This window comes from Rhagoletis pomonella, unplaced genomic scaffold (assembly GCF_013731165.1).
Source record: "Rhagoletis pomonella isolate Grant_MI unplaced genomic scaffold, Rhpom_1.0 Rhpom_scaffold_00004, whole genome shotgun sequence".
Taxonomy (NCBI): domain Eukaryota; kingdom Metazoa; phylum Arthropoda; class Insecta; order Diptera; family Tephritidae; genus Rhagoletis; species Rhagoletis pomonella.
In genome coordinates, this window is record NW_023458558.1 from 59,004,662 (window position 1) to 59,025,946 (window position 21,285).

General features: G+C 34.8%; 1 protein-coding gene and 1 long non-coding RNA gene across 8 annotated transcripts in view; one reads left to right on the forward strand and one right to left on the reverse strand.

Annotated features, from left to right (window-relative positions):
• LOC118737884 overlaps nt 1-4,787 on the reverse strand; it is a 29,126-nt gene extending 24,339 nt beyond the window's left edge. Inside the window, exon 1 of the long non-coding RNA XR_004992853.1 lies at nt 4,364-4,787. This is a non-coding gene — a long non-coding RNA (uncharacterized LOC118737884). The remainder of the gene's footprint in view (nt 1-4,363) is intronic.
• LOC118737882 (tropomodulin) overlaps nt 1-21,285 on the forward strand; it is a 205,299-nt gene that overhangs the window by 117,329 nt on the left and 66,685 nt on the right. The gene's annotated exons all lie outside the window — the stretch shown is intronic.

Genomic DNA, 21,285 nt, shown 5'->3' on the forward strand with positions numbered 1-21,285 from the left:
ATAGATACCCTACCAGCCAAATTACTTCGAAAATGTTCAATAAACAATTGTTAGAGGAGTACAGAAACTTCCACGTATGCCAAAATGTGTAGTAGTATAAATATGATAGAATCTTCACATTACTGTTAAAAATATTCATAGAAAATTTACCCAATGCAACAGGTAAAGCTACCTAAGTATAAGATATTGACTTTTACTCGGGTATTTACCCAGTCTGTTCTGGGTGCCTTCAACATTACCACTAGAGTATAGTACTTTAGTTCTTTTGAGTCAACCGTTCAGTTGTAGTTCGTTCACTTAGTGAACTAGTTCTTAGTTATATTGGTCATTTAGTTCAGTTGACGAATACATTTACATATCGAAAATTAAGTGGAAGACCGGCCTATCTCGACAGCCAGTTCGAAAATGCCCACTCTCAGAAAACTTTTTAAGGCCGCCCTATGTCAGAATTTGGTTGAAGAACGCTCTATTTTCGAATGAAAAACGCCCTATATCCGAGTTATTTCCAAGGACACCCTATTTCAGAATTCGATTCAAAAACGCCCTATCTCAGCTGCCGATTCAAGAACGCCCTATCTCAAAATATTTTCAGTTGAGTTACGGCGTTTTTAAACCAAATTCCGATATATGGTGTTTTTCAAACAAATTTTAAAATAGGGCGTTCTGCGGCCAAATTCTGAAATAGGGCGTTCTTGAAAAGTTTTCTGAGATAGCGCGTTTTCGAACTAGTTGCCGAGATACATACATAGGTCGTTCTTCCACTCAGGTGTCGATATGTTATTTTAAACATATTTTTACTATCATAACGTTCGTGCCAAGAATATTTGGATCGCGATCCAAAATGATATAAATAGCACTGACAAATTGAGTTCAATGAAACTACCAAACTAGTGAACTAGTTCTTTAGTTCATTTTGTTCAAGAACTACCCAAGCCTAGTTACCACAAATAAAGAGTAAGTTATCCGCTGTAAGATGTAAAGCTAGCATTTTAAATAATTTTTATTGAAATAGAAATTGATTCTCTGTTCGCTATGTGCGCAATGTGATCCCACAGGCTCTCTTTTTGCTCTTTAATTAAAAACGCAAAAAGGTGTACAATGCCTATCTAGAGACTATCACCTAATAGCTCGGTAAAATAGCCAACCAGGAAACAAAATTCTTGTTAAGCTCAACATTTATTGACCTATATGCAAAAATAAGGTGTCACTTCAAAAGTAATAAATTAGACCTTCCCTCTGTCTGGCTATATTAAGCATTCCCAAACCCACTATACATAATGAGAAGTATTTAAACCAAACTATATTCTGTAAAAATACTGAAAAAATATAATTATTTAATTAAATTTTTTCCTGCGTGGAATTTCAAAAGTTTAGAAGCTATGCATCATTGAAAGCCACAAATGTAAATCAATAACTTAAGGGAAATTAAAATATAAATTTTTATCATATTTTTATTCTCACGTGCCACCATATTCGAGCGTTCCGTAGATTCTTTCCATGAGGCGCCTACAGAATTTAGCTAGATTGCTGCATGCCCTCGTGGATCGTATCTCTGTTAACGAACAGAGTAATTTATCTTACAAGCAAACCTACACTCCCTGGGCATGAAAGTGGTGGCTTATACCGACGACGTGGCCATAGTTTTAACTGGTCAATTTCTTTCGATTATAAGCGAAGTTATGGATGATGCTCTGTTGAAAGTAGATTCTTGGATGATAAACTGTTCGCCTGATATGAATCCCCAGAAAAAATAAAATAAAATAAAAATAAAATTCTACAAGGATATCTTAGATTAGTTCTGGATCCAAAAAAAAATTTCCCGGTTTTGCGGTACACAAATCTGGCAGCTATTTGAGACTGAATTTTTTCATTATTCGGTTATTGCAAAAACCTCAATCAACGCAACTTTTTCAGGAAATTTTAATCTTGATTTTTCAAATAACGAATACATACATATTTTCACGGAGAAAAGTTATCTCGCAGCGAATTCCTAAACATTTTGCAAAACTCAGGAATATTCACTAAATCTTCATATAAATTGTCAACTATTTAGCAAACACCTTCAATAAAAAATTCTGAAAAATCAACGAAACATTTTAATAATTTAAAAATTACATTTTTAAACTAAAACTTAAAATTTTGCATACAAATTTATTGAGGTTTCTGAGTTTTGCACAAAATATTTTTTTGTGTGTTTCTTATAGTACGAACCATATTTTTATAAAAAAATTGCGAAAAAAAAAATTTTAATAAAAAGTGTTGCAAAAATATTTAAAAATTCTCTGTGTCAATACTTTTGAAATACTTGTATCTAAAAACTTGAAAATTGCCCACTAACTTAAAAAAGCAATTTTGGTCACGATTTTAGACTATATAGTAAATATCATCACAAATATAGTACCCGAAAAGATAATATTATCATCCCATATTAATAAGTTTCGTCGATTTTTTTCGCATTAATTTAATAATTATTTTAAAAAAGTATAGTTTATTCGTTCACAAAAACCGTAAACTTCCAAGTTTTGCATTTAGGGCATTATGAAAAGATATCAACCAACGTTTACAAAAATTTTAAGCATTTTCATTAAATTTCTTGGAAAGGTTTTGAGTATGCACTTTTGTAGCTCATTCAGTTTGAACTCTAAGAATATTTTTGAGGTGTTGGAAAAAGGTCGCCACCTGTTTAAAAAGTTAAATAAATTCCAAATATTTAATAAGTTAAATGAATTATTAAAATATGGATATTAATCGAAGGGGGTTTGAAAAATTTTTATTTTTGAACTGTACTTAGCGGGGTTTCCACATGTTTGAAAATTAAAATTCCACTTAACTCATCAATTAATTAAAATACGTATCCGAGTGTCCGGCGAAGGAGAGTTAACAATGATTAAGCTTAAAAGTACTTTTGAAGAGGGCTACCACCTGTTTGAAAAGTCTAACTTAAGTAACTAATTCAAAAAGTATATGAAATATTAGATACCGCACTCAAACGAAATAATGTTAAAAAATCTTTTCTTTGAACATTTCGAACGTTTCAAGAGAGTTGCCACGTGTTTGAAAAAGTTAAGTTGAAATTATTCAGTAAGTCAAATGAATTATTAAAAGATGGGTATAAATCGAAATGGATTTGAAAGGAATTTATTCCTGACCTTTATTTAGGCGGGTTGCCATATGTTCAAACAATCAAATTTGAATCTTCACTCAGAAATGGCCGCACGGTTTTGATGAAATATGGCACTCGGATCTCTTATAACTCTGACTAACATTTCGAATATTTTTTTAAGGTGTTGAAATTCAATTTTCGGCGTTTTAACGCCATGTGGGTTCATTAGTAAAATTTATTTTTGTAAAAAAATATGAAAAGTAATTAAAAATAAAAAAATCATTATGACGTACACTATGTATAAAATAAGACGGGAATATGCGGGATTTTCCCAAAATTGCAATCGGATTTTTTTTTTTCATTTTTCTAATAGCTTGAAAATCAATTTTGGAAAAAGGCGAATAATCGAACTTAACAAAGAGCAACCTAATGTTTAGTTAGAAAAGCTTAAAATTTAAATTTCCGAAATAGCTATCACGTCAACAATTTTTTCAAATTATTGTTGCTTTTCCACAATAAGTTTTTCATTGAAAACGGCCTCAAGCACAATAAAAATTGTTTAATTAAAATTAAAACTATTGAAAAAGCTTTCAATTTGTATTTTCACTATGCCGCCTACAAATTTGCGGTTTTCATATCTTCCATTTAAATTTTAATTAAGTTAATAAATATCCTTCAATCTGCTAATTTTTTAATTCAACAAACTCTTTTAATGCTTCCGCTTACAAATGGCTTTCACTTCGGTTTATAATTACTTCACACTGAATATAAATATTTGAGGCTTTTTTACGCCCACAGAAAAAATAAACAGTAATTCTCTTTATACACACATACATACATACATAGATACATACTCGCACAATTCGTGAAACTTACATACATAAATATATGTATACAAATTTACGTAAATTGCACAATTCAATACACTCAAAGGCATATAACCATATCAATACGCACTTTAATGCTAATGGAATCCAATTCACTAATGTGTCTACAAATAAAAGGCATACGGTTTTAAAATGGGGCGTCGCTGTAGAATGTGTTAAAAAAGATATCGATAAGGATGCAAAGTTATTTTTAGGTTGTTGGGTACAAAAAAAATGTAAATAGGTACATTTTAAGAAATGTGAAGTTTGGCTCAGCATTTCTTATTTCTTTTGTTTAAGTAAGCTCAATCAAATACAAATATGCTGGACTATTCGTATCGGTGGGTAAAGGATAACTTAATATTTTGCTGCAGGCATATATTCCTCTACTTACCCAAAAGCCGTTGAAGTGTTAAATGTCCTGCGGCTGTGGTTAACACTCGAAACGTATCGTTTACTTATTGCACTCAATGCCGGGCTGTAATTGATGATATTGTCTGGGTCGTAAGGCAAATGGCTCAGTCGGCCATGTATGCTTAATTTGGTCGAATACTGTATACGTTTTTTTCTTCGATTTCTCCCACACAGTCTTACTACTCTGCTTTTGTTTTTCGGTTTTTCAGCTACGCTTGGCACTCATTAATTTTAGAATTTCACAGCTCTGGCATTGCTGGCAGATCAAGCGGAAAAGCCGAATGTAATATGGATGCGGCATGCTCAATCAACAACATTACACCTGCGGCATGCAAACGCACACATGCAAAAAACCGTTATACACGCACACACTTTTAAGCAGAGCAGCTGTTTTTTTACAAATTCAATTATGTATTTTATTATTATTTTTGCCGGATTTATTGCTACACTTGTGCCTTTTATGCGCTTATTGGCGTCTATTAAGCCATCTTGATGGCCAACACATTCACACAATCGCTGGTACACAGTTAGGCACAGTGAACGTACATCGTGGCGTATACTTGACGGCAACTGACCAAGCAACACTTTCACTTAGCACACGCCGTGGGTATGTATTTCACTCCCTTGCTGTATTTAGCTATGTACACTACAGTTGGTTATGTTATGCTGCCAATTTCATTCACAAAATTTCACGCTTATGTACTCTGCGTGTTCTTATTTATTTTCTTCTTCTTCCTCTTTTGCTACTTATGTATAATGCAATTTCGTCTCAATTTTACGAAAATTTGTGCCACTATACACGCAGCGCGCTTATCGCAATTTCGTCCTGTCGCTTCGATGTTTCTTACGCGACTCTGCTGTTCTGTACGACTTCACTGTGTCTTATATCCTCGTACGCCTGTCCATTTGTTTGTTGGAGTCCTTTCGTTTCTGATCGTTTCGGTTTGTTTTCCGCCTGCTACTTTTTGGCCCAAAACAACTGTACTGTGCGCGTGTTACAGCTGCTGCTGCTGTTACTGTTGTTGTAGCTGTTGCTGTTGCTGTTGCTGTTGCGTTCGTCGACATTTTCGTTTTCAAACTACAAATTTTGTGGGCGTTGTGGGTGGTTATGGCTGCGAAAGCTAGTACACACCGACTGCATACAACAGCAGTAATCAAAAAGACAGCCGACTGAATTTGTGTTTGCAGTTTGGCACGCAAGCCGATTTTCGTTGAATTGTTTATGCTGGAGCGCGCAGCAGTGCTGTGCTTGCAATTGTTGTGCCTTATTATTGTAACCGCTAGTCTTTTACATACCCATTTTCCTTCTTACTTTCCCAAGATAGTCAACAATGAGAGCATTCCTTTGCTCGTTAATGCCACTTGATACACTTCTTCCAGCATTTTCCTTCCTTTGCTTCCTTCCTCGCGCTTCCGGCCTTATTATACATAAATATCCTTGCTAAACTATTTTTGTATTTGAGTTGTTTATGCAAATGCAGTTGTTGTTGTTGCTAGAGACTCGATTTTATTGCATTTGATTCTATGTCTTCGCCTATCTGCTGCCATAAAATCGTACTGCGTGTAACTACTTTCAGCACTTTTGCCAGTTTTGCATTACCAACTTTCGTAATCCAGGAATTTGCTCGCTGTAATTGTTTATTCACGTATATCTTGCGTGAATGGCTAATGGAAAAAAGCATCGCTCAATTATAGTACTCTTAACTTGAGAATCAAACTATCCATGAACTGTTTCATTGTATGGACAGCAAAGTCAAAATACATACATATGTACGTACACACATACAGTGAAGTGAAAAACTGAGTTCATGGTGATTTTTGTCAGAAAAAAAATATTAAAAAAAAGCACTTTACTATACCAGAATTGAACAGGTTATAAAACCGCATAACCAAAAAAATTCAGATTAATAAAGTTCAAAATTTTTATGAAAATTTATGGAATATTCTAGGTTCTGTATACAAATTTTAAATCTGATTTATATGGTTTTACTTAAAATGTGAACGACATTAAAAAAAATAAAAATAACGAAAAATTTGAATTTTTAAATACCTTGCAAATATTTAATGAAAAATCGTCATGGACTCAGTTTTGCACTTTACTGCATATAGGTTAAAATAGTTTTATGTCAACTAAACAAAAGAATGGCGGACAACGCAGTTATTGGCAAAACACTTTTATTCAAGCAAAACTGAAAAAGTATTTTCGGTTTTTTTACTTTAACTATGTTTGTCACATTAACAAATTCTATGGTTAAACTGCCATTGCTTCCCAGAGGTCTTAAGCAACCGAAAAACAAACGGCTTATGAAAGAAAATTTTTGTGATTTAAAAGAGTGGTTTCTCTGCTTTAATAGGAGTATTTTTTTTATTTTAAATAACTTTCGGTGTGCAATATAATGATTTATATGGAAGGACCTCGAGAAAATTTCTCAAATTCAAACATCTTTTGGAAATAAATCAACACGTTTATAAGAACTTTTTAATGGAAACCTACGTACGTAAATCATTGTTCGCTTTAAGATATATGTATATGCAATTCAGATATATCGTTCAGGCCAAAAAACCCTGAAAATTGAAAAAACGCGATTTTCCAAACCGTTTGCGCCGTTCTCTGAAACGTGGCCGCTTTTGGATATCCTTTTTTTTTTTTTGAAAACATATAAAAACCAGGTTTTAAAAGGCGCATGTCCCAAGCAAAGGTAACAAACACTGCGGGTAATATGGAGAAAAATAAAAATTTTTCATACAAAAAAAAATTGTGGTTAAAGGGCACTTTCGGAACAACTTGCCGACTTCTCAAATTATTCAGGGTATTAAATAACTTTAAAAAACCTCTTGTCCCAAAAAACTTACTAGGGATAGTTTTGGGTACTGCTATAAAATGCATATAGTACGTTAACGTCCATTGCCTCTTATATGAACATTCTATTGAAAAACTTCCCAAGGTTATTAAAACAAAAAAAAAACAATTATGATTTTTACGAGTGACAATGAAAAAATTAGTAAATTCGTTCTTTCTTCTGCCGAGAGAAGGATGTGACACTAAAAAAAAACTCGTGAGATTTACTCATATAATAGGCGGCATACACGGTGCGTCTGACTCGCGAGTCGGTTTGGATGTGCTTGTGAAAATAAATATGTGTTAGTTACACCGACATGACTCCTGGCATGGCTTTAAATTATACAACTGTGTGTAGTCGAAGGCGCGTCAACACGTACACAAATGATTCGCGAGTCAGACGCATCGTGTATGCCGCCTATAAAGGTTATTTTTTATTCAGGAACTAAAGAAATGTAAAAGAATATGTTATACCCGTATACATGCATACATGCATATATATGTAATTGCTCATAAATATCGTGTCAGACAGCACTTTCAGCAAGTTATCTAATATCAGCGGGTCAGCAGCACTCAACCTTGTCCATTGAGGCGAGAAGTGGCCGCTAAGAAGTAGTTTCATTGTGCTTTTGCGTTTTTTAATGAAACATTTTTGGAAAACTTGTTGTAAGTTTCAGTGACTTGCACATAAATATTATACTTACATACTTGAAAACCACTCAGTTCTACAGTTACATGCAGATGCAAATCTGCACATTTTAATGAATGAATTTCAAGACAATTCCTTTGAAAGCTTTAACAAGTTTCACTATACCAAAAAGTGAAAATAACCACATACATAGTACATGGAGATACATACATATGCATATACCTAATTAAGGAGTATTTTCGTCATCTTTCTACTGTCTCGCCCTTAAGGAGCACGTTAAGGGTTGACACCTTTGCCGAGGTTATAACCACCCAATTATCTGTTGGCCTGGCGAAGTCCGATTATGTTTTACCATTTTTATGCTCTCATTTTTATTACCTCCTTGCTGAGCCTTCGCTGATCATTTTGTTGTTTGATAGATTCATCCGCTCCCTCATTGCGCTCCACTACCCTTTAGCCTGGTAACCAAGGTCGCAGAATGCTATTGAATACAGCAAGGACATTTAGATTCTCAATGCACTCAAAAACTAGAGATGATTTGACTTCAAAGGAGCGAAATGCCTTGAATGATGCCTGACTGTGGCCAAGGATTAAGACTCTGTCATTATGGGCGTTTCTACTTAAATTAATCTCTGTACACAGATTGATTGCGATGACCTCCACAAGGCCTTCGGAGGTTTTAGAGCCACTGCTCTGCTCCTGCTCTGAAAGTATTTAACGCGGGTCACGATGCTGGTAACAGAGGAAGAGGAGGCCTCCTCTGCGTTGGAAGATGCACTTGTCTTCACTTGGCATTGCCAATTGGCGTCAGTTGGTACAGAAGAGAAATGACGGACGTGCTGTTTTGGATTCGGCCAAAATCGCGTAGATAGCTACAGCGCCAATAAAGAAGAGGAGAAGCTTTGCTGCATAGCTCTATTTTGAGTTTCTTTTCGAAAGCGACTGCTCTGCTCCTCTGCAAAATGCTAAGGGGAACGCTCGACTGCTTGTTCTATCGAAATATGATGTGGCTCTAGGTCATGTTCAATTTTTCGATCTTTTTTTTTATGGTTTATGAACAACTGTTATATTTAAAAATAATTTATTTATCCGTACTACTGCTTGGTTCAATTGCCCTCTAAAACACTTTCCATCTGAAGATTTTAATAATACAGTTTATTTTTTGAGAAGAGTTGCCACTTTTTAAAAATTCCAAATCTGATTACTTAATAATCTAAATCAATTATTACAATATGGATAGCAATCGAAAAGTGTTTGAAAAGGCTTTATTTTTTAACTACATGTGGGAGGATTGCCACTTTTAAAAAAAAATTAAATTCAATTTAAATAAGATAAACGAGATATATGCCACAATTTGGATGTCAGAGGACAGAGGTTTAATTAAAAAGGTTTGAAAATATTTTAAAAACGGTTGCCACCTGTTCTAAAAGTCAAATTTTATTACATAATGCGTAAATTATATGAAACATTAAAATATGGGTGTCAAACTAAAGAGTTCTGAGAAATATTCAATTTAAAAATTTACATAAAAATATTTTCGAGGTGTCTGAAAGTGTTACCAGCGGTTTAAAACCTTTTCCGAACATCCTTAAGTAAATTACTTTCTCATACTTGGGAGACGCTTTCCAAAATAAAATATTACAATTATTTTCTGATTGCACTTTATATTTACAGTCATCTCTTACCATTTTATACTCAAACATATGTACATATGTATGTATGTATGTATGTATGTACTTGTGGATGTATCTAGGCACTAGCAAAAAACACATCGCAATTGCCAATCGTTCTTTCTAAATGCATTTTACGAAATGCATACATAAACATTAAATCGTGAGTGGTTGTTGATTGGAAGCACGTTTTCACCAAAATAAATAAAAAAATCATGTTTTGGAGTAGAAACATTCGCTGTGGTCAGCTTTCATACAATTTCCATAAACCAACGCAAAAACCCAAACGAGCCTACCAGTCAACCAACGAACCAACCTTCCTAACACAGCCTATTTGCATTTCTGCTTTCCTGTTGCCTCACTCGCTCACACACAAATGCTGGTTTCCTTTTTCAATTTACCTTTTATTTACATTTTGTTGCTTGTGGTGATTGCTAGTTCGAGTACAACAGTGACGAATACCAGGCAAAAGCATCACATGGCGTATGAGTGTTCGCTTGAAGAAAGTGTAATACATATGTATGTACATACATACACATGTACGTATTAACTTATGCTTCGCTTTTACTGGTATGTTAATTTTGTTCACAGTGCTGCGACTAGTTGTTTGTAAATAGGTGCTTGACATATTGTATGACCCATAAACATACAAATCATGCAATGACTCAACATGTCAACTCGTCAGTTGGCTAACAAATTGACTCTCAAAGTATGCGTTGAAACACACAAGTGGGAGGGAGTGGAATTAAGTGGAAGCCCAACAGTGCGTCAGGTTTAAATGGCAAAATCGAATGCAGAAATAGTGCCAAGAGTTTTACGTAGCACCCGCCGTAGGCGTGTGACTAGTGATGTTCACTCAACAGGACCCAAGTTCGATTGCTGATCCGAATAGAAAAAAAACAAAATGAGTGCGCCTGGCCTGCGCTACGAAGGAAGACTTGTCTTTATGTACTTATTAATCATACCACGCTTCTTATATTTATATGCAGTGTTACCATATTTTTTTCGAAATCGTCAAAAACTGCCTTAAAAAACGTAATTTTTGTCCTAACATCGTCATATAAAAAATATAAGCATTTTCAATTCATGTTTTTATTTCTACAGTCATAACAAACATAACAAAAACGTAGTAACGTAAAATGTGAATTGTATACGAAAGGTACTTCGTTTCATATCTTATGAGATTCATAGTTATATATTTTTGAGTTCATTTTCTTAAGCATATCTGTTTGCGGTTCCATATTATGGCACGAAAAGTTGTTTAATTTCAAATAATCTTGAGCCAGCAAGAATCCTTGTCGTGTATCAATTTCCAAACGGTTTCTGATTTTTGTATTATTTGAATTAATTTTTGAAAAAAATCGTTCTACATTTGCTGATGAGTGTGGTAAGCACTCTGGAGAAACTGCTTCATTATCGTTAAAATATGTCTTAAAGTCGAAAAATTTGAATTCGCTATATTCGCTATCATTATCTTGAGCAGTATTGTGATCGATTAAGTGTGGAAGCTGTTGCCAGACAATATGTAAAGAGTCGATTTTTTTCCAACAACTTGTTGAGGATCCATAAAACTTAAGATTTGTAAAACAACATTGTTAAAATTAAATATTTTTTTAATTTGGTCACACATTTCACTATAAAAAAGAACACGATCGCGCTTAAATAGGTTTTTTTTTCTGCTCGGAAATATGAGTGGATTAGCTTATCCTTCGCATAAGTAAAAAGTTATAGGGGAAAATATTTGATTTCCCCATAAGGTTAACTTTACAATTGATATATTTAATTCGTTTTTTCACGAAATCAGGTTTTTCGACTTAGGCGGTTATTGCTTATGGCCAGAGATATATTCCTCTCTATCTTTATCCTTATGTTTATGTTTCTTCTTTATCTTTATCCACATATTCTTTCTAATCTTTCGTTCTATCTGTACCGCCAACGAAATAGATGTACAGGCTAGTTTTGCATGTTGTCTGTACTCTACGTTCTCTGAGCAAACAACGCACACCATCTTTAAAAAAAATAGTACGCACCGTAAAACCTGTAATTTTGCCATTTGTGTGATGGCATCGAAACTCACACTAAAATGTGGAGAAGAAGCTCGGCCAAACATTTCGCAAAAAAACTAAGCATCAAATAGATTTAATATGTTATGTTTCACGTGAGCGCCAGAAAATTTGTAATTGGTTTTTTCTGTAAATTTGTACATACATAAGTATATAATAATAATAATAGATTGGCGCTTACACATATGTTAGTGTTTGGCCGAGCTTCTCCTCCGATTTGTGGCGTGCGCCTTGATGTTGTCACACAAAGAGGAGGAACCTACAGTTTAACGCCGACTCCGAACGGCGATTGTATTTTTATGAGAAGCTGTTTTTCATGGCAGAAATACACTCGGAGGTTTGCCATTGCCTGCCGAGGGACGACCGCTGTTAAGAAAAAACCTTTTTTCTATTTTTTATTTTTTTTTTTCGATGTTGCTTTTACCAGGGGTTGAACCCAGGCGCAGCGGAGTGGAAGCGCGCACTGCTTACCACTACACCACAGCGGCCGATAAGTATATACGTATATATAATTCATTTTCCCCTTTTGTTTGCTCACGATGATAAAGGCTGGCTGTGAGAGTTGAAGCTTTACAAAAATTAGTGATGTGTAAACGTCATCAACAGCTGGCAATGCCGAATAATTTTTAACAACATCACGCGATTGCAGCTTAGTTAACGTCATCACTGGAGTCTTACATACTTGCATTGCTATTTTCTGTTATAGCCCAACATCAACTCCAATGTCACCAACCCTCGCATGTTGGACCGTAAAGTTGTTTTTTTTTTTCTTTAATCCGGAAGCTGATGGAATTTCCTGTGCGCAACATTTTACTTACGTGTCACGCGATGAGTACAGCAGCTTGTTTATATCAAAATTCCAGCACCAGCACCGAATACTTACATACTTATCTAGAAACTTATGTGCATTGCATGTGATTTGTTGCGATTTAGTTGTGCTTAGTACAGGCGTTTATTTAGTTTGGCCTCTGAGCGGAGAACCCACCGACGAAAGTTGATTACTTATGCGTTTTTCCTTTTTGGTAGTTCTAGTTGAGTCATTTATATATATGCATATGTATTTGTAAAATGCATATGTACGTAAATACGTAAATTTTTATATGGAACATTATTTGTAGGCTCCGTTGTTCATGCCTACTCCAAACCATGCAAGTAACGTTACGGAAATTACTCAAGACTTCCGGTTCAGCTTTTAAGTGAATTTTGTGTAACGACGTTGATTACCGAGCAAATTGGTAAGCTTACCAGAATGAAAGTAAAATCGAATAATAAAGTTTGTCAGTTTAATTAACATTATGTGTCATTTATCACGAATATGGTTTTAAACTAAAACTTGTAAGAAACTATGAACTGGCTAGTTTTCCTATATTTTCTTTAGCAGGAATCAAAAAAAAATATATAAAAAAATAAATATTTGGTGCTTACATTTTCGTTTTCACTGTTTGATGTAACACTTCCTCTTATTGGACAATAGGGAGCTTATTGTTTACACTATATGCGAGGGAGAAAAGTTCCGAAAACCCTAAAAAAAGGAAAATTCCTATAATATAAAAAAAAGTCAACACTTATTTTCTGCTAAAAACCATCTGAAATATTTGCTCTAAATACTAAAAATCAACGTTTTTATAAACATCAAGGCAATTCAGCTAAACGCGTAAATGTCTCGTAACCAATGTAAACCTCGTAAACTTACTTAATTTTGTATGGAAAATTGGTTTACATATGTGCGGCAAAATTCGTCAAGTGTACCAGGAAAAACATTTTATGGCAACATTTTGTTCAAACTCCACCACGTTGTTGCTATGGTTACTGTTAACCAAAGTGTAAAATAAATTTTTTCGACCGCGGTTTTTTGGCGAGTTATACGATTTTAAACATGTAAATTTCAGCCCTTTTTCTTAGAATCACTAGTTGTCTTAAAATTCTTATCTCATGTCACACTTATCATAGAGAATTAAAAAATTGCTGACCTATTAGATATCTTTCGTGCTTTTTTGATGGAAACTAAAATTTTTCCCATATTTTTTTTTGCAAAAAATTTCCAATAAAAAAATGTATTATTATTTTTCTATCAGAGCTATATAACTTTATATATTTTAGATTCATTGAGCTGGACTGATTTGAAATTACCTCCAAAAATCTAGTTTTTTGCAAATAAAATTAGTGTTTTACAAATAAAATTAGTAATTTAGTGTAGAGAACCTTGCTGTTATTTGTTAGCTTCCAGCAGGTGCAGGTTCGATTGCCGTCAAAGACGACATGTCTTTTTTTTTGTTTTTCTTAATTACGAAAAGCATCTGTGAAGTGTAGAACACGATCAAGCGACGAAGAACATTTTTTCAATTTCAACATTTGAGGGAAAATTTACAGAACGGCTATGGCAGAGTGTGCAAAGATGTTTACTGCTATTTGTTAACTTTCAGAAAGTCCGGATTCAAAACCCATCAGAGGCAACATGTTAAATAGATAATAAAAATTCTGCTTTTATTTCTGCGAATTATGCGAAATTTTTTTTTTTTGTACCAATAGCTCAATATAACAAGTAACTTTTAAGCAAAAAACATAACCAACTTCAACTAATTAGCGGATCTAAACAAAATTAGTATGGGACCACCCCTGAGGTACCATCTTTCCGATAATAATTATCGAAATCGGTTAACGTGGTCCAAAGTTATAATATACATTAAAAAAATAAAAAATATTCCGACGAACCTCCTCCTTTTTGTAGAGTCGGTAAAAAATGCACAAATCTGTACAAATGTACCAATCGAGTGATACTGCCTTAAAGATTTATAATTCAAACAAAAAAATAGTAAAAATTTCGAGTTTTTAATTAGATTCTGAGTAAAGTTGGTAACTTGGATTTACACAGGTTTTGTTAAAGAAAAAATAACCAAAATTAAATAACAAGAAAATTAATACATTAAAACTTGGCACGTACGCCAAATTCTCTGCTTGGACAAGTCATGCTTGTATGGTGTATGGCGAAATGAAAAAAGTAGTATTTGAACCAGGTTTGTCCAACCGCTTGTATGGTGTATTTGGTGCTTTAACTGTCCCATACTTTTCAACTTTTGTGTATGTGTATGAATGTATGTACGTATGCATCGCCATTCAGCCATACTTTTCAAATTTGGAGAAGGACCTCTTGAATTCATTTGACAAACGAGCGACAGTTTCAACTACAGTTAATTTAAATGTAGCAAGCCCGGCGGTTCCAAGCCACTGGCATCAAGCTCGGTTGCTTTTCAACCTTTTAGGCGTTCATGAAAACCGCCGTGGTTGATATTCATTTCTATCACAGTTACGTTTCGTCACCTGAAATGCCAAATAACGTAACAACATCATCGCTGAAATGCAAAAAGTCATAACTAATAAAAAATTCAAAATTCACTTTTTGATTTATATGATAGATTTCATCGAATTACAACTCCCTACAACATTTTATAAAAAAGTAAAAATGTTAGTCACGACTTCTTCCATTTCAGTTGCGATGTTGTTACGTCTTTTTTGTATTTCAGGTGACGATATGTATGTATGTATGTGTCTACGTCAACGGATGTGCTTTGGCACACACAAGTGCATACATACCCTGTAGGGAAACCCCGAACTGGTGAACCAAATTTATAGTTCCGTACTAGATTTTTATCGCCAAACGCGAACCAGCCCGATAGTAACTAGATTGCCACCAGTTCAAAAGCAGCGAGATGTGGTACTTTTAAAAAACAATTTTATTTTTAGAAATCTATATCTAAAATGACGAATTTAGATTTGGTTCGAAACTATAGAAAAAGGGATGCAGCGGGGGGCTTCTTTACTTTAAATAGATTTTTGCTTTGCGGGTTTTTCCTTCAAATAAGCTTTCAGTCTGCATTTCGCAGATGCTTTTTCATAGTTTGGTAATACAAAGCTAAAATTTGTGTTAACATTTTGGGACCTTCTGTAGCTCGTTTCTGTAACTCTTCTCTACCGATTATTTCTCTACTGGTAGATAATATACGTCATTTTCGACTACTTATTAGCAGTAGGGAACAGGGCGGCGAATTCGTATCTCAATTCGCCTTGGTAGAGGATGGTTACAGAAACGAGCTACTGGAATCTAACCAATAGCAGCAATCACCTCTGCAAATTCAGCTACAGCCAAAGGTATGTAAACGCGTTTTCAAATGCCCCATTTTATTTACATTCATTCAAGCAAATTTGATTTCAGACTGAAAATAATTAAAAATCACCACCATGGTAAAACCAATAAGACTGTTTGAAAACATCTTGTTACTTTTTTCGTCTGTCGCTTTTATAAATGGTTCGGAACTATGAAAAACGGAGTTCAAAGCGAACTAGACCCCATCTGTCGAATTTAGGACTGAACTATAGAAAAGGTAATTCAGCAGGATACAATTTCAAATCCGCCAGTTGTTTGCATGCAAAAGAGATTTATCGCGAACTAGTGGTGGGTCTAAATTTACTAGAAGCGCACCAGTTCAGACCTAGAGATTTTCCCACAGGGTACGTACATACACTTCCATTCGATTGAGTTCCGTTACTACTCCGATAAGGGCGATCGAACGCCGGCGACAGGTGGGCGGTCGCTTAGCACTGACTGCCTAATGGTAAATCGATTGCAGCAATTCGCGCAGCTGCAATTCAATTTTAACGTTGAGTTTATTATATTTTCTTATTTCACTCCAGTTTCCCATTTAATAGTCATAATTAAATTTGTTGGTGGCGGCTAGCTATGCGAACTGTTCATGACGTTAACACTTGAAATTGGGTAGCAGAGCAGTTTACGATTTCGCGACGCCCAAAGTGGCATTGCAAATGGCAACCAATTTCCATATTTGAAGTTTACGCTGGCTGACTTATTTATGGCAATTTCACGGTGAAAATTATAACGACCGACATAATGGAACAGCCGTGGCGCCTGTAGGCGTCAAAGGTAATGTCAGTAATTGATGACCATCTGCATACATGTGTGGTTTAACCAGCATCACTGAGATTTTTATTCAAAATTTATTTAAGGATACCTATCGAGCTCATCGATTTTTCAATTAGTGACACACCTGAACTCAAATTTCGAGCAATTGTGACAAACTACCTACTTATTTAAGCGGTTATCGGGCGTCGTTTGCGTCACAGTGTTCAATGTGACTGCCGAAAGTGACAGTGGTTTGTATGCCCGCACTTTGAACTCCTCTTTGAGTATTGTAATACATATTTTACTTTTTATTACATTGCCGCAATTTCATACCATTGGCTGCTGTTTTTTAACATAAGGCACTGCAACACTTCGTTGCCATACTCTTTTGTTACTGTCAACTGTTTGCTGTAACTAGTTAGAGGACTTCACATGAGTTTGCCAAAACATCATTTGCGACCCTGTATCTCTCCGCATGGCGGGCATATCTGCATTCAATCTGCTCAGTTACGAGTTTAACCTGCTGCAGTAGCCAGAGCGAAGTTGGGCTATTGTGGTTCGAGTTCCCGAGGCAGACGAAGCTCTGTCTCGTGCACGTCAGATGGTTGTATTCCCAAAACGGAATTCACAGGTCGAGAATCAGTGTAAGCCAAAACTGACTGCCTGTCAATGCCGTTTATGGCGTGTCGGGTCCAGAGGTCGCTTTATGAACCTTATAGATGCCTGCTGACATGCCTTGGCGAAGGCTCCTCCGCAATCAGATGTCTGTTCGGGTTCCCACGTCATGTAGATGCATCTACATGGTGTTGTGGCGACATCAGAAATCACCCGGTCGCTGTCCGGAGTGCCGTATTTCACAAGTCTGTAGCTTCGTCCATTGTGTCCTACTAGTCACCGGCGATCACACAGGCGCTGCGTAGTTTAGAACCGGCCAGATTATCGCCTTGTATTTGCACTTTGTTTATATGTATACAGGGTATCCTAGACCACAATTTTTCGAAGTTTTCAAGGCCAAGGTTGGTTTGCCATGGTTCGACCGCTATTTGAAATAACATTTTCTGCTGCTGCTGATACCAGAAATTCGACCATTAAACTCTCGAGTGGCAGTAGGCACAAGAGCCGGCTACGGCGGCAAGAGCACTACTAAAATCCGAAAAAAGTTCGAAAAGTTACAATGAAGTGTTGAAAAAAAGTTTTGCTTTTGTTCTAAAAGAAAAATTTGAACTTACTTTGCGTTGCTCTATTCTAAATAAATGCTACCTTTTCTGTTATTAGTTTTATTTTAATTTTTCCTTTAGCCTTCATACCAACATAAGCATTTTCACTGTTGGAAAACTATGTAAAATAAAACCGATATATCCAGTTTTTTCTAAATTTCAAATAGTAATTATTCGAATAACTCGAAAATCGGGATTGGAAAAAAGGCGCATAATCGAACACCCTAATACGTATGTATGCACATACTTGTGGCCTGCACGATTATGTTTGTATATTGCCAATTTGTATTCTTCATTCAAGTAATTCTGAATAACGCATAATAATTAATTCAATATACAGTTATTCTTTTAGATTTTGATTCGTAATATCTTAAATCTTGCAATTTTTCTATGTAAACTAACGATTAGAATGGTATTAAAAGAGTTCTAACTGCACCGAAATGTTTTTGAGATCTTATCATACACAGCCATTTTAAGCGTTTATTTACATAGAAAAATTTTAAGACTTATAGTACTAAAACGCTTAACATGCCTTATGAATCCCCTAAATAAATATTTATATACGACACAAACATTTACCTTGATCGCCTATCAGCCTAAAGCCATACGACCGTGGTGCAAAGTGCAAAGTTCCGACGTATCGGAATCGCCGATTATTAATATAAATAAAAATATTAATTTTATGGAATAGTGCAGATCTCTAATACATATATATATGTATGTAAGTACATAGTTACTATGTAATTATGCCTTCAGGGAGCGTGATTGTCATTTCATTTCGTTGTGTTAGTCAGGCATTTACTGCGAATGCGATTGCGTGTTGTAATGTTCCTGTAAATGCTGCTTTATTGAACTGGTTGTTGTCATGCCGCGAGCATTTTGGCAGAGTGTATTTGGGAAAAGAATGCTCATAAGTCTGTTTGCAAAAAATAGGAATGTTAACAAAAGCACATTAGTGCTCTCAAATAAGGCCCGAGGCATAAAAATAATGCGTTCGCAATGAAATTTCAGATAAGTACATAATCCTTTTTTTTGTGCCGGATATGCAGAAGATTGGGAAATGAAGGTTTTGACTTTCAACATTTGAAAAAAGTCATCTAACCGATTTCACCTTATTCTTTGAACGTTGAATCATAGGTAAACAAATGGAAACTAAGTTTTCAAATACATATTTTTAGGCTCGTTTTCTGTATAAACATCCGCAGTCTAATAAAAAAAGAATACTATATATAGCCCTGGTCAAAGCAACTTCGCAAAAAAAAAAATATAGAAAAAGGTTTTTTCTTAACAGCGGAAGCGGTAGGATCGATGAAGACGAATCTGAAGTCCGTTTTGATCCATCACATCACCATTTTTTTCTAACCTCAAAAAACATGGCGAACTTTATGTGACAAAAAATTCCAAAGGGCGGAGCCAATAAGCGGTCAGAGGCGCCAAATACTATAAGATTTTTTTTTTTTCAAAATTTGATTGCCTTATTGAATTCTCATTTTGAATTTTGAAAATCCAACCTTATATTGGCAATCAGCGGCCAAACTAAAAAAAATATATTATCATCGCAATTAAAGAAAATAATTGCACGAGAGCATTCTAACTAAATTTGCTATGAGGGTTTGTAAAAAGTTGTTTTCAAATGGTTTAATCTTAGATAGAACCTGTGCAGACAATCAAAAATAATTTGGTGTCAAATATTTTGTTACAAGAATTGTGGTTTTAAGAAAATTAATTAATAAAATTATATAAAATTATACCAAAAAAATAAAAAATTTGCCCACTGTGAAAATAAAATTACAATGATATGATGTAAAATATTCTTAGGGCCGCATTCACAGTGCCTTGTTAACCACTGGTATGGGTTTAACATTCGATTATATGAGATTTAAACATTTGATTTAAGAATCTTCGGGATAATGTCACATGGATGGTACAAGTGTCAAGGCTGTAATTAAATATATTATAACCAATGGATTACCTTAACCAATTGATCTAGAGGGGAAACCTTTTTGTTTATTGCAACTTTTACCCCAGCGTAGAATTAATTACAAAAATAATTTTCTGAGTTCTTTGATCGCGAGTAGCGAGATTTAAATTCTTCCGCTGTAAAGAAAAATGTAACTTCCTACATACCTGCGTATATGTGCATAAATAATGATTTTCCTCACATTTTACTCACAGTTGCTGCTATTCTCCGAATACTACATATTTGGTTGATGCAATTTATAGGGTAATTGTTTTTTTTTTTTTCATTATCATCACGGCAACATGCGCGCTTATCTTCTCGACATCGTGTCAAATGAATTTCACAGACGCAAGCTAGGTTTTTTGTAAGCCAAAAGTTTGTTGTACGGTGACAATTGTTGTTCCTTTCACCATCACACACAGTTTAAAGCTGATTTGCCTGTGTAATTCGTTGTTAGTACAACCTACATTCCGACACATAACCGACACTACATACATACATGCTAAACACACACATTTGTTATATGAATAAAGTACTTAGTCCTCATTGTCAGTTGATGTTTTATAAAATAATAAAAAGTGGAAACATTGTACATATTGTGCGGTGGCAGCAAAGCTTACATACATATACATATGTATGTATGTACATCTTTTCATTACCCTGCATTGAAAAGCCAAACTAATCAGTAAATATTCTTGTAGATCAACTGGTAGTAACCGACTACTTCATTAACTAGTTTGAGCTGAACCACTTTCGGTTATGCGCTTAGCGACATTTCTTTTCGAATTGTCAAAGCCAAAACGAGAAAGCAAATAGACCTGATCCCGAACGGAGTCCGAAGTTACCATTTTTACCATATTTTACTTGAAATCGACTCCAACTTTCACCAACTATGGTTAAACATCGTTATCGACGTTATCGACTACCTGTTATATGTTATGGAGTCAATTACGTCGTTATGAAAATAATTCTATATTTTAAAAACAAAGAAAAAATTAAACAAATATAAATTTAAATTGTTTAAAAAAGTTAAACAAAAAAAGGGCGTTTGCCCGCTGAATGTTCAATTGTTCTGTAGTATGAAAAAAATACAGAATATAACTAGTTAAGCTGTAGAGCAAACTTTAGTTCTTATTTTAGTTCAAAACTAAGAGCTTCTCCTCCAGGGTATATTTACTTTGTTGTTATTTACTTTGTTGATGTTCTTCTTGCTACTTTATGTGCAACGGTAATTGCTGTTCGTCAAAGAAGCAACAGTATTTTTAGGACACTGTTTCCAAATTCCTTACTCCGCTCATGTAGTCTTACTTTTCCATGCGTTTCAAGTATCCCGGCAAGAAAAATATTACTCAATATGTAAATGAAAAAAAAAAAATTTAATAATGAAGGTAGCTGTCATGGCTTCCTTAGTTACAGGGATACAAATACGAACATAAATATTGAAAAGTGTGGTTAAGTAAGTGTTAAGGTTTCTTCAATGCGTCCATGTTAGGAAGGACCTCTCAGCTAAGTTCAAGCGAGGTAATAGAAAATGACTCACTCTTGTGCGACTTCCTTAATCTGATGTTGGAAATTTATTGCAAGCCGCG